This window comes from Otolemur garnettii, unplaced genomic scaffold (genome assembly GCF_000181295.1).
Source record: "Otolemur garnettii isolate 467f Iridium unplaced genomic scaffold, OtoGar3 scaffold00025, whole genome shotgun sequence".
Classification (NCBI taxonomy): domain Eukaryota; kingdom Metazoa; phylum Chordata; class Mammalia; order Primates; family Galagidae; genus Otolemur; species Otolemur garnettii.
Genome location: NW_003852420.1, coordinates 14,014,039 through 14,024,137, shown reverse-complemented (window position 1 = coordinate 14,024,137; position 10,099 = coordinate 14,014,039). Strand labels below are relative to the sequence as shown.

Here is a 10,099-nt window from a genome sequence, read left to right as displayed (position 1 = left end):
AGGCACCTATCATCCCCAGCTACTTGGGAGGCTGAGGCCAGAGAATCACTTGAGCCCAAGTGTTTGAGGTGGCTGTGAGCTGTGATGCCGTAGCACTCTACTGAGGGTGACAAAGTGAGACTCTGTCTCAAAAAAAAAAAAAAAGAAAGAAAGAAAAGAAAGACTGGCTTTGAAGATGAAGATGAAAAGGGACCATGAGCAGCTGCTAGAAACTGGTAAAGGCAAGAGAATGGATCTCTTTTAGAGCCTCCTGATAGGAAGGGAACCCTGCTAGCACCTTGACTTTGGACCAGTGAGACTCAATTCAGACTTCTGACCTCAAAAACTGTTCAGATAATAAGTGTGTGTTGTTTTAAGCCAATTATGGTACTAATTTGTTATAGCAGCCACTGGAAACTATATAATCCATATGCTTGGGAGAGTGCCAAAAAACGTATACACATTTTAAGAGATCTTGCTGGAAGCAAAACTGATCATTCCTCAAAAAGTGTATGGATTGCAGGTAAGATGGATATATGTAGCATGTCCAGGTACATTTGACCTGTAAAGGTACCTTCAATTCAACTTTGAAAAGTATTAGAATACATAGGTAGAATCGCTTAAAATGTGTATACCGTTTTTGGCATCCTGCAGTGTAAAGATATAATTGATTCCAATTATTATGTAGTTCAACCATTATCATGGTCAAAGTTGTGGTCTTCAGATGTTTAACATTTACTTCTACCTGGCTGCCTAAGTAAATTTTATTGCTAATTTTTATGCTAATGTCTGACTTTAACATTTCTTAGACTAGCATGAGGACTCATCCAACGTTAAGAATTTTCAAGGGAGGCGCCTGTGGCTCAGTGAGTAAGGCGCCGGCCCCATATACAGAGGGTGGCGGGTTCAAACCCAGCCCCAGCCAAACCGCAACAAAAAATAGCCGGGCGTTGTGGCGGGCGCCTGTAGTCCCAGCTACTTGAGAGGCTGAGGCAGAAGAATCGCCTAAGCCCAGGAGTTGGAGGTCGCTGGAGCGACTCCACTGCACTCTACCGAGGGCGAAAAAGTGAGACTCTGTCTCTACAAAAAAAAAAAAAGAATTTTCAAAAGAACATTTTTTCCACTTAGAACCCATGGTGAAGTGAAGCTGACTAGCTTCCTAGTTGTCTCCCATTGCTGAGGGTAAATTGGTTCTAGTTACCCCTTTACTAAGTAAGGGTGGGGCTCTCTGAAGCTTCCAGCTTTATGGACATGTTTTACTGTCAACTCCTTGGTCCATGGAGTTGGCCCCACACCACTTCTCCAACTTCTGATGCCTCTTGTTTGTGAAAAAAGCAATCCCTTTCTCAAGGGAAATGAAGAATCAATTAGTGACAGCTGGTTTTTATTTTCTTTCTTTTTTGGTGTGGGAGAGTCCTTGGGAATCTCCCTTCCCACCACACACACAGCTCAGCTATACATTTCAAAGGTCGTTATATTTTGCTCAGCAGTTTTAAGTGTGCTGTGTTAAGAGGCTTTTCAAGAAATCTCATCTGCCATATTGCCTGAGATAGAAGTTCTATTACTATCTTGACACAAAAACCAGTCCAGGGATATGAATACTTATCCCAAACCGCTAAAATAATACATTTAGAAAACACAAGCCTACAAGATTTTGTTTAAAATTGTTTTATTGAGAAAATGACTCAGAGATGCCTCAATTACTTTTATGGGCTACAACCAGCAAACTTTAATTTTATTTCTCATTTTGGTTCGTACAAGATGGAAGTCCACATGAATGGCACCAGCTGGTGTTAAGTCAGGGAGAGCCTTAGCTCCTGACACCGCCAGCTTCCCTCATTCCTGCATGTATGCCATAAGCCCTGCTTCAAGCTCCCTGGGACTTCCTGGCAGGTGGGGATGGCCATGCTGGAACCAGGTTTGCCACGCAAGCTTACCCAGTGCGGCTGGCCTTAGATTACTTCACCAGAGACCAGATTCATTGCTTAGCTGGTTCCGTCAGTCTCCGCTTCACTCCTGCCTGATCCAATTCCTCATTTAGCCTTAGCCCTCTGGAGAGTTCCCAGCATGCCTCAGAGCTGAGGTCTTGGGGATCACAGGCTTAAGGAGGTGAGATCAAAGGTTGGAACCCTGTTTCTCTAGGCATATTTTTGTGAAGATACACGCAGTATATGCACATGTGCTCGCTTAAGAGTGACATTCACATTCCTTCTTTTTTTTTTTTTTTAACTTTTTTCTTTTTTTTAGAGACAGAGTTTCACTTTGTCACCCTCAGTACAGTATCGTAGCATCACAGCTCACAGCAACCTCCAGCTCTTGGGCTTAGGCGATTCTCTTGCCTCAGCCCCCAAGTAGCTGGAACTACAGGTGCCTGCCACAACGCCCAGCTACTTTTTTTGTTGCAATTTGGCCGGGGCCGGGTTTGAACCTGCCACCCTCTGTATATGGGGCCGGCGCCCTACTCACTGAGCCACAGGCGCTGCCCCACACGCCTTCTTAAATAAGATCAGACTTCTATTTCCTCTGGGTTATTTGAAAGAAACCACAAAGTCCTAAGTCAATATATAAGTGAACTTAGCCTCCTTCTCCAACAACAACAAAATACACAGTGTCGACTCCTTCGCATCCTCCCTTTGAAGTGGACAAAGAAAAGAAGGAACAACGGGTCATGCCAAAAAAGCCTGTGGCCATGTACAACCTATTCACTGAACGATCTGCGCCCGATGCAGGCCCAAAGACAAAGCTATAAAGAAGGTTGTCACTCGGAACATAGTGGAGGCCGCAGCTGTGAGGGATATTTCTGAAGCACGTGTCTCTGACAGCTATGTACTTCCCAAGCTCTATGTGAAGCTACATGACTGTGTGAGTTGTGCTATTCAGAGCAAGGTAGTCAGGAACCATTCTTGGGAAGCCCGCAAGGACAAAACACCTCCACCTGGATTTAAACCTGCAGGCGCCGCCCCACGACCTCCAACAAAGCCCATGTAAGGAGTTGAGTTCTTGAGGACGGAAGAAAAACTCTCCTTTGGGAAAAAATAAAATGGAAATTATACTTTAAAAACAAAAGCCACACAATGTCACAAAGAAGCAGTCTGCTGTTTTCTTCCATCACCCGGCATGGGTCTGCCACACTCAGACCCACAGTCTAGACTGCTAAGAGTCTGTGCATCCTTCAGCAACCCGCAATTTGTTCTTCTTTTCAAAGGGATCAGTCAGATAGATGGGCAGGGACTACTTCAGTAGATGTTTATTTTCTGTTTTTTACAGTAAAACTTTTTAAAAGTGGCATATGTCCCACCCTCTGTGTTTAAAGAATATTAATTGACGGGCATGGTGGCTCACACTTTTAATCCTAGCACTCTGGGAGGCCAAGGGAGGTCGATTTGCTTGAGCTTAAGAGTTTGAGACCAGCCTGGGCAATAGCAAGACCCCTTGTCTACTAAAAGTAGAAAAACTGAGGCAAGAGGATCACTTGAGCCCTAGAGTTTGAGGTTGCTGTGAGCTATGATGCCATGGTACTCAACTCAGGGTACCAGAGTGAGACTCCGTCTAAAAAAAAAAATTACATAAAAAGGATTAATTTTTTTAAATTGAGGATTGGGTCATGATTAATATAGTGGTAACTGAAGCAAAGAGAAGAATGAATTCAAGACATATTTAGAAAGTTAAAGGAGGAGAAAGATTGAGGAGTCAGTATAGTCTAGAGGGGAAGGCAGATGCTACACTAATAATCACATGAATAATGAGTTGTTGTAAAAAGGTGAAGTTCAAGGCACTCTGAACACAGATAAATTCTTTTTGTTGGCTCGGTGCCTGTGGCTCAAGTGGCTAGGGCGCCAGCCACATACACCTAAGGTGGCGGGTTCGAATCTAGCCCGGGCCCACCAAAACAACAATGACGGCTGCAAACAAACAATAGCTGGGCGTTGTGGTGGGCGCCTGTTATCCCAGCTACTTGAGAGGCAGAGGCAGGAGACTCGCTTGAGCCCAGGAGTTGGAGGTTGCTGTGAGCTGTGATGCCCCAGCACTCTACCTAGGGGGGATAGCTTGAAGCCCTGTCTCAAAAAAAAAAATTCTTTTTTGTTGTTGTTGTTGTGAGAAAGAATTAAAGCAATGGAAGTTCCATTCATGAGAGGTGAACATGGGATAAGAAGTTGGGGTGCGAGGAAAGTCATTCATAATCCCATCTTGGGTCCCATTTTCCCCACTCTTAAAATAGAAGAGTTGGGCTATGCACTCTCAGGGGACAGAGGCTTGTCCAATCACCTCTGTGAGCCTTGGCCTGCACTGAGCTGGGCTTGGAAAAGGCATTATTGCAGGCTTTTTCAGATGGATGGATAGATGATGGATGGTGGTGGGTGGATGGAGAGGCAGGTGGGCAGCAGCACAAATGAATCTCTAGGGGCTTCACCAGGTCAGAAAATCTGAAATTCTGAACTTCCCCCATCCAGGGTCATAGAAACCGCCGAACACAGCTCAGAATCCCGGAGTTGTGTAAATTTCCCGCCTGCAGTCGGGCTCGCGGCCCCCAGCGCAGCAGCCCGGGCGGCGCGGGCGTGTCCAGACTGTGGTCTTTCCTCTGAGTTTGTGGCTTTCTTCTGCCTCTGTCTGGAATTCCTCCTGGAGGACGCACCTCCACTCCCCAATACCGCCCCCGCCTCTAGGTTTTGAATCCCTCCACGCCTTCCCTGGCTTTCTCTAGGGACGACGAAAGTACGTGGTCAGATCCACTCTTACTTACCTTCGGTCGCGACATGACACGGTTCGCCTTGGCCTGGTTCAAACTGCCACAGCTCCCGGCGCTAGCCTGCGCGTCCCGTTTCCAAGGCGACAGAGGGGCGGCCGGATCCGTTGCCCTGATTGGATGAGCCAGGGTACTCTCCCCGCCGAGTTACAGGCTCAGGTCCACCTGGGCCCTGGAGTCTCCTGGGCGTCCGGGCAGCCAGGTCCCTCGACTTCCTCAACTTTTTCTCCCGTCCCCATCTCTCTGTGACTCTGGGGCACACCTGGTCAGAGTCTGGCTGCCCGCTACGGTCACTTACTACCTACCCTCCAACCACACTTTCCCTGATCTAAGAGTGCTGAGTCTGAAAAATTGTTAGCTTTGGTAAATGCAGTGGTACTAAGTTTCCTTACTTGAAGTCCCTCGCTAAGTCGCCTAGTCAGCTGGTCGGTCGCTAACGCAGCCAGTCACCGCTGATCTCCCCAGGTTCTTTCTCCTCCTTCCTTCCTTTTCTCTTCCTCCCTCCCTTTTTTCCTTCCTTTCTTCCTTTCTCCTCTTCTTCCTCCTTCTTCTCCATCTCTTCCTCGTCCTCTTTTCCTCTTCCTCTCTCTCTCTCTCTTTTTTTTTTTTTAATTTACTGAATGCTTTATTGAAACTCCGTTTCTGGCCTTTGTTTCTTCCTCCTCCTTTTCCTCTTCTTTAAACTAACCCCTAACTCAGAATGTAACCCCAGGCAATTTCTAATTCTTGAGGACTGTCTACCATCTCAATGCCTGCAACAGCCTCCCGACAAATTTGCTAATGGCCATCCTTGCCCTGTCCATCCCAATTCATTCTCTACAGTGCAGCCAAAGAGCTCTTTGACTGATCTCCTCTCTCTTCTGCATATAACCTTCCATGGCTCACCTTCACCATTAAAGACTAGGCGGCACCTGTGGCTCAAGGAGTAGGGTGCTGGCCCCATATACTGGAGGTGGCGGGTTCAAACCTGGCCCTGGCCAAAAACTGCAATAAATAAATAAATAAATAAATAAAGACGGGAGGAAACTCCTTACCTTGTCCAGCAAAACTCTTACTGGTCTGGTGCATGAAGACTTTGCCATACTCATCTGTTCCACATCCATTTACCCCCTGTGTCCCCATTCCAGCCTGTAATCTCCTTTCAGTTACTGGTTTGGCCTTGTTTTCCACCCCCACACTCCCACATACACACATATCTTTGTTAACCTTGAGTTTCCCTTTGCTGGTAGCTCTGCTCTCCCACTCTGCTTAGATCTCAGCTTGCTTTTTTTTTTTTTTGTAGAGACAGAGTCTCACTTTGTCGCCCTGGGTAGAATGCCATGGTGTCACACAGCTCACAGCAATCTCCAAATCCTGAGCTTAGGCAGTTCTCTTGCCTCAGCCTCCAGAGTAGCTGGGACTACAGGCGCCTGTCACAACGCCCGGCTATTTTTTTGTTGCAATTTGGCCAACGCCAGGTTTGAACCCATCACCCTCAGTAAATGGGGTCAGCGCCCTACCCACTGAGCCACGCTCAACTTAAAATAAAAAAAGTCCACTAATTGGCTGATGGATTAATAAAATGGGATATAGTCTCATAATAAAATACTATACAGTGATAAAAATGATGCAGAGCTATATTTACATGGAAATAGCCCCCAAATCTATTGTTGAATAAAGTAAGTTGTAGAATAAAAAATGCTTTTTTTTAAAGCCACTGCCCTCAACTTGCATTTTAACTCAGGAAAGCCTCTGACCACCCACTCCCCTAAGCAGGTCAGGGGAGTCTCCCACTCCCCAATGAGCATCAATAAAAAATGGTGAACGTGTTTTCTTTTTCTTTCTTTTTTTCTTTTTTATATTATGTCCCCAGAACTTAGCACAATGCTTAGAACTCGGCAGATAGCCAATAATGTATATTGAATGAATAAATAAATAAGGCACACTAATTAAATAAATGGTTACAAACTATGAAACAAAAACACAGGCAGCCATAGATATATAACCAAAAGAATTGAAAACAGTAGGCTTGGCACCTGTAGCTTGGTGGTTAGAGCGCTGGCCACATACACCTAGGCAGGTGGGTTTGAATTCAGCCCGGGGCCACCTAAACAACAACGACAACTGCAACAAAAAAACAACTGGCATTGTGGCAACGCCTGTAGTCCCAGCTACTTGGGAGGCTCAGGCAAAAGAATCGCTGGAGCCCAAGAGTTGAGGTTGCTGTGAGCTGTGACGCCATGGCACTCTACCCAGGGCAACACAGTGAGACTGTGTCTCAAAAAAAAGAAAGAAAGAAAGAAAAAGAAAACAGGTATCTAAACATATGTACTCGCATGTTCATAGTAGGCACTGCTCACAATAACCAAAAGGTGGAAACAACTGAACTGTCCACCAATAGATAAACAAGTCACAACATATATATATACAATAGAATACTGCTCGGCCACAGCAAGGAATGAAGTACTGATACATGGATGAAACTCAAAACATGCTAATGCATGCACCACACAATCCAAAACTTCCTCTAGTAAACATACATCCTATAGGCCCACTGAACAGTGGAGCATAACCCCATGGAGTATCTTTCATCTTATACTCCATGTGCAAGGTGACAAACTTCCCTAAAGAAATCTTAACTCCTGTACATAAGTCATATGCAGAAGGATGCAACATTCTTTATATTAATAATAGTGGAAAATATTAGAAATAATCTAAGGCTTGGCGCCTATAGCTCAACCGGCTAAGGCGCCAGCCACGTACACCTAAGGTGGCAGGTTCGAATCCCCAGCCCGGACCCGCCAAACAACGACAGCTGCAACCAAAAAAAAAAAAAAAAATAGCCAGGCATTGTGGTGGGCGTCTGTGGTCCCAGCTACTTGGGAGGCAGAGGCAGGAGACTCGCTTGAGCCCAGGAGTTGGAGGTTGCTGTGAGCTGTAATGCCATGGCACTCTACCCAGGGGGATAGCTTGAGGCTCTGTCTCAAAAAAAAAAAAAAAAAAAGAAATAATCTAAACGTCCGCTAATTGGCCGATGGATTAATAAAATGGGATATAGTCTCATAATAAAATACTATACAGTGATAAAAATGATGCAGAGCTATATTTACATGGAAATAGCCCCCAAATCTATTGTTGAATAAAGTAAGTTGTAGAATAAAAAATGCTTTTTTTTAAAGGTTACAATTTGTGTCGATTATAAGTACACATACAAAAGTGTATTCCATATCTTTGGGGTACACAGGTATTAAGAGTTATAAACACAGACTTCAAGGATACCTCCCAAATTTAGGATAGTAGCTGCTTCTAGGGAGGGAGTGAAGGAAATGAAGAAAGAAAAGGGAACTTCAACTACTTCAAGTTTATTTGGACTATTTTATTTAAACAAGTTGAAGCAAATGGGACAAAGTATCCTCACCTGAATTTAAGATTTTTTTTTTTCCAAAGGGAAAACACAAAAGCCCTAGCAATAATACAATAGAAGACATTTAGGATGCTTTGGCAATGCAAAACAGTGAGTCTAAACAAGTGGAATCAGGGTCAGTTAAAGACAGGAGGAAATGGGAGTTAGCCTGACAAAGAGGATGGAAAGAAAGAGCAGTCCAGGCAGAGGGAAAGGCATATGCCAAGTTGGAAGTCAGGGCGAGGGAAGTGTGTTTGAGAAAGTGAATGCAGATCAGTGCTCAGCAAGGAGTGGGGACGAGAGGAGAAGGGAGAGATGAAGCTGCCAAACCTGTATATTTTTGTTTCCTTTTCTTAACAGATGTGGAAACAGAACCCTAGTGAAGGAAATAGAAACCAGGCTTCCTGACTCCTCGTCAATTGCTCCACGATAACGGTAATGACAATGGTAAGAATTATAATGGCACACTGTGTGCCAGCCAGCCTCTCTACCAAGTACTCTAAATATATCCTGTTTAACTTCACTACAGACCTATAGAAGTTTTTCTTCCCATTGTATAGATGATGAAACTGAGGCCCAACTTGCACAGAGTCACAGTGGCAGAAGCCAGATCCCATAGGACCTTGGGTGCTATACACTAAGCTGTGTACTTTTTCCCTAGGGCGCCGTTGAGTATGTGAGTCTCCCATTGCTGCTTGTAATTACCACAAATTTAGTGACTTAAAACAACACAAATGTGTTATCTTACTGAGGTCGGAGGCCTAAAATGGGTCTCACTGGCCTAAAATGAAGATGTTGGCAAGGCTGTGTTCCTTCTGGAAGCTCTAGGAGAATCTGTTTCCTGTCTTTGCCACCTGGATTCCTTGGCTTCTGTGGTATAGATAGTGATTTTCAAGGCAGGGAACCTAGGAGTCATCCTAGAATTCCTTTCTTTCTCCCACATCCAAGCTATCTGTAAGTCCTATCAGCCGAATTGCCAACATTTTCATATATTCTGAGTCTGTCTCTTCTTTCCAGCCTCTCAGGTTCCACCCTGTCCCAGGGAACTGTTCTCTCTCCAGGGCTCACAGTAGCCCCTCCCCCACCGAGGGGGAGGGTCACTGAGGGCCATAGTGACTGATTGGCAGTTAAATGTGAATCAGATGACATGGCCTCCCAGGTTGAATGTTCCCATTGGCTTTTCATCATATGGAGAAGAAAAATCCCCAGTTGTGACTGTAAATGATCTTGTATGCTCGGCCCCAACTATCCCCTTCAGCCTCATCTCTTTCTACCTCCCATTGTTCCATCCACTCCAGTCCCATCCACTCTTCACAAAGGCCAAGCTCTTCCCACCAGAGGCTTTGCCAGTGCATTCCATCTGCTCTCTCTACTTTTTAAACAGCTGGGTCCTTCTTATATGTCAGGGCTCAGCTCAGATGTCACCTAGTTGAAGATGTTTTCCCTGCCTCCCCTTTGTTTCCTTCATAGAAAACTGCAAGGAGTAATTGCCTTCCCTAGATCTGAGATGTCCAATGTGTAGCTATTAGCTTCATATGGGTATTAAGCACTTGAAGTATGACTTGTCTGAATTGAGATGTACTTTAAGTATAAGATACTCATCAGATTTGGAAGACCTACTATAATAAAAAGGACATAAAAAGTCTTAATAATAATTTTGAACTATTGACACATGTTGAAATGACATTTTGGATATACTATGCTAACTCAGGTCAGCCCTGGGCTCACACCAGTAATTCCAGTACTTTGGGAGACTGAAGCAGGAGGACTGCTTGAGGTCAAGAGTTTGAGACCAGCCTGAGCAACATAGTGAGAACCCATCTCTAAAACAAGCAAACAAATAGAAAGCCCAATTAACTCATTTCTACTTTTTAATGTGATTACACATGTAGCTGGCATTCCATTTCTGTTGGGCAATGCTGGCCTAGATAATTAGCTAATGAAAATAGAAACAATCTACTTTATCCACTGCTATCTCCCTAATACTTACAATC

At 44.7% G+C, this 10,099-nt stretch overlaps 1 pseudogene; it reads left to right on the top strand.

Annotated features, from left to right (window-relative positions):
- The first annotated feature begins 794 nt into the window (after positions 1-794).
- Positions 795-2,967, top strand: LOC100953346 (annotated as a pseudogene).
- Positions 2,968-10,099: the final 7,132 nt, after the last annotated feature.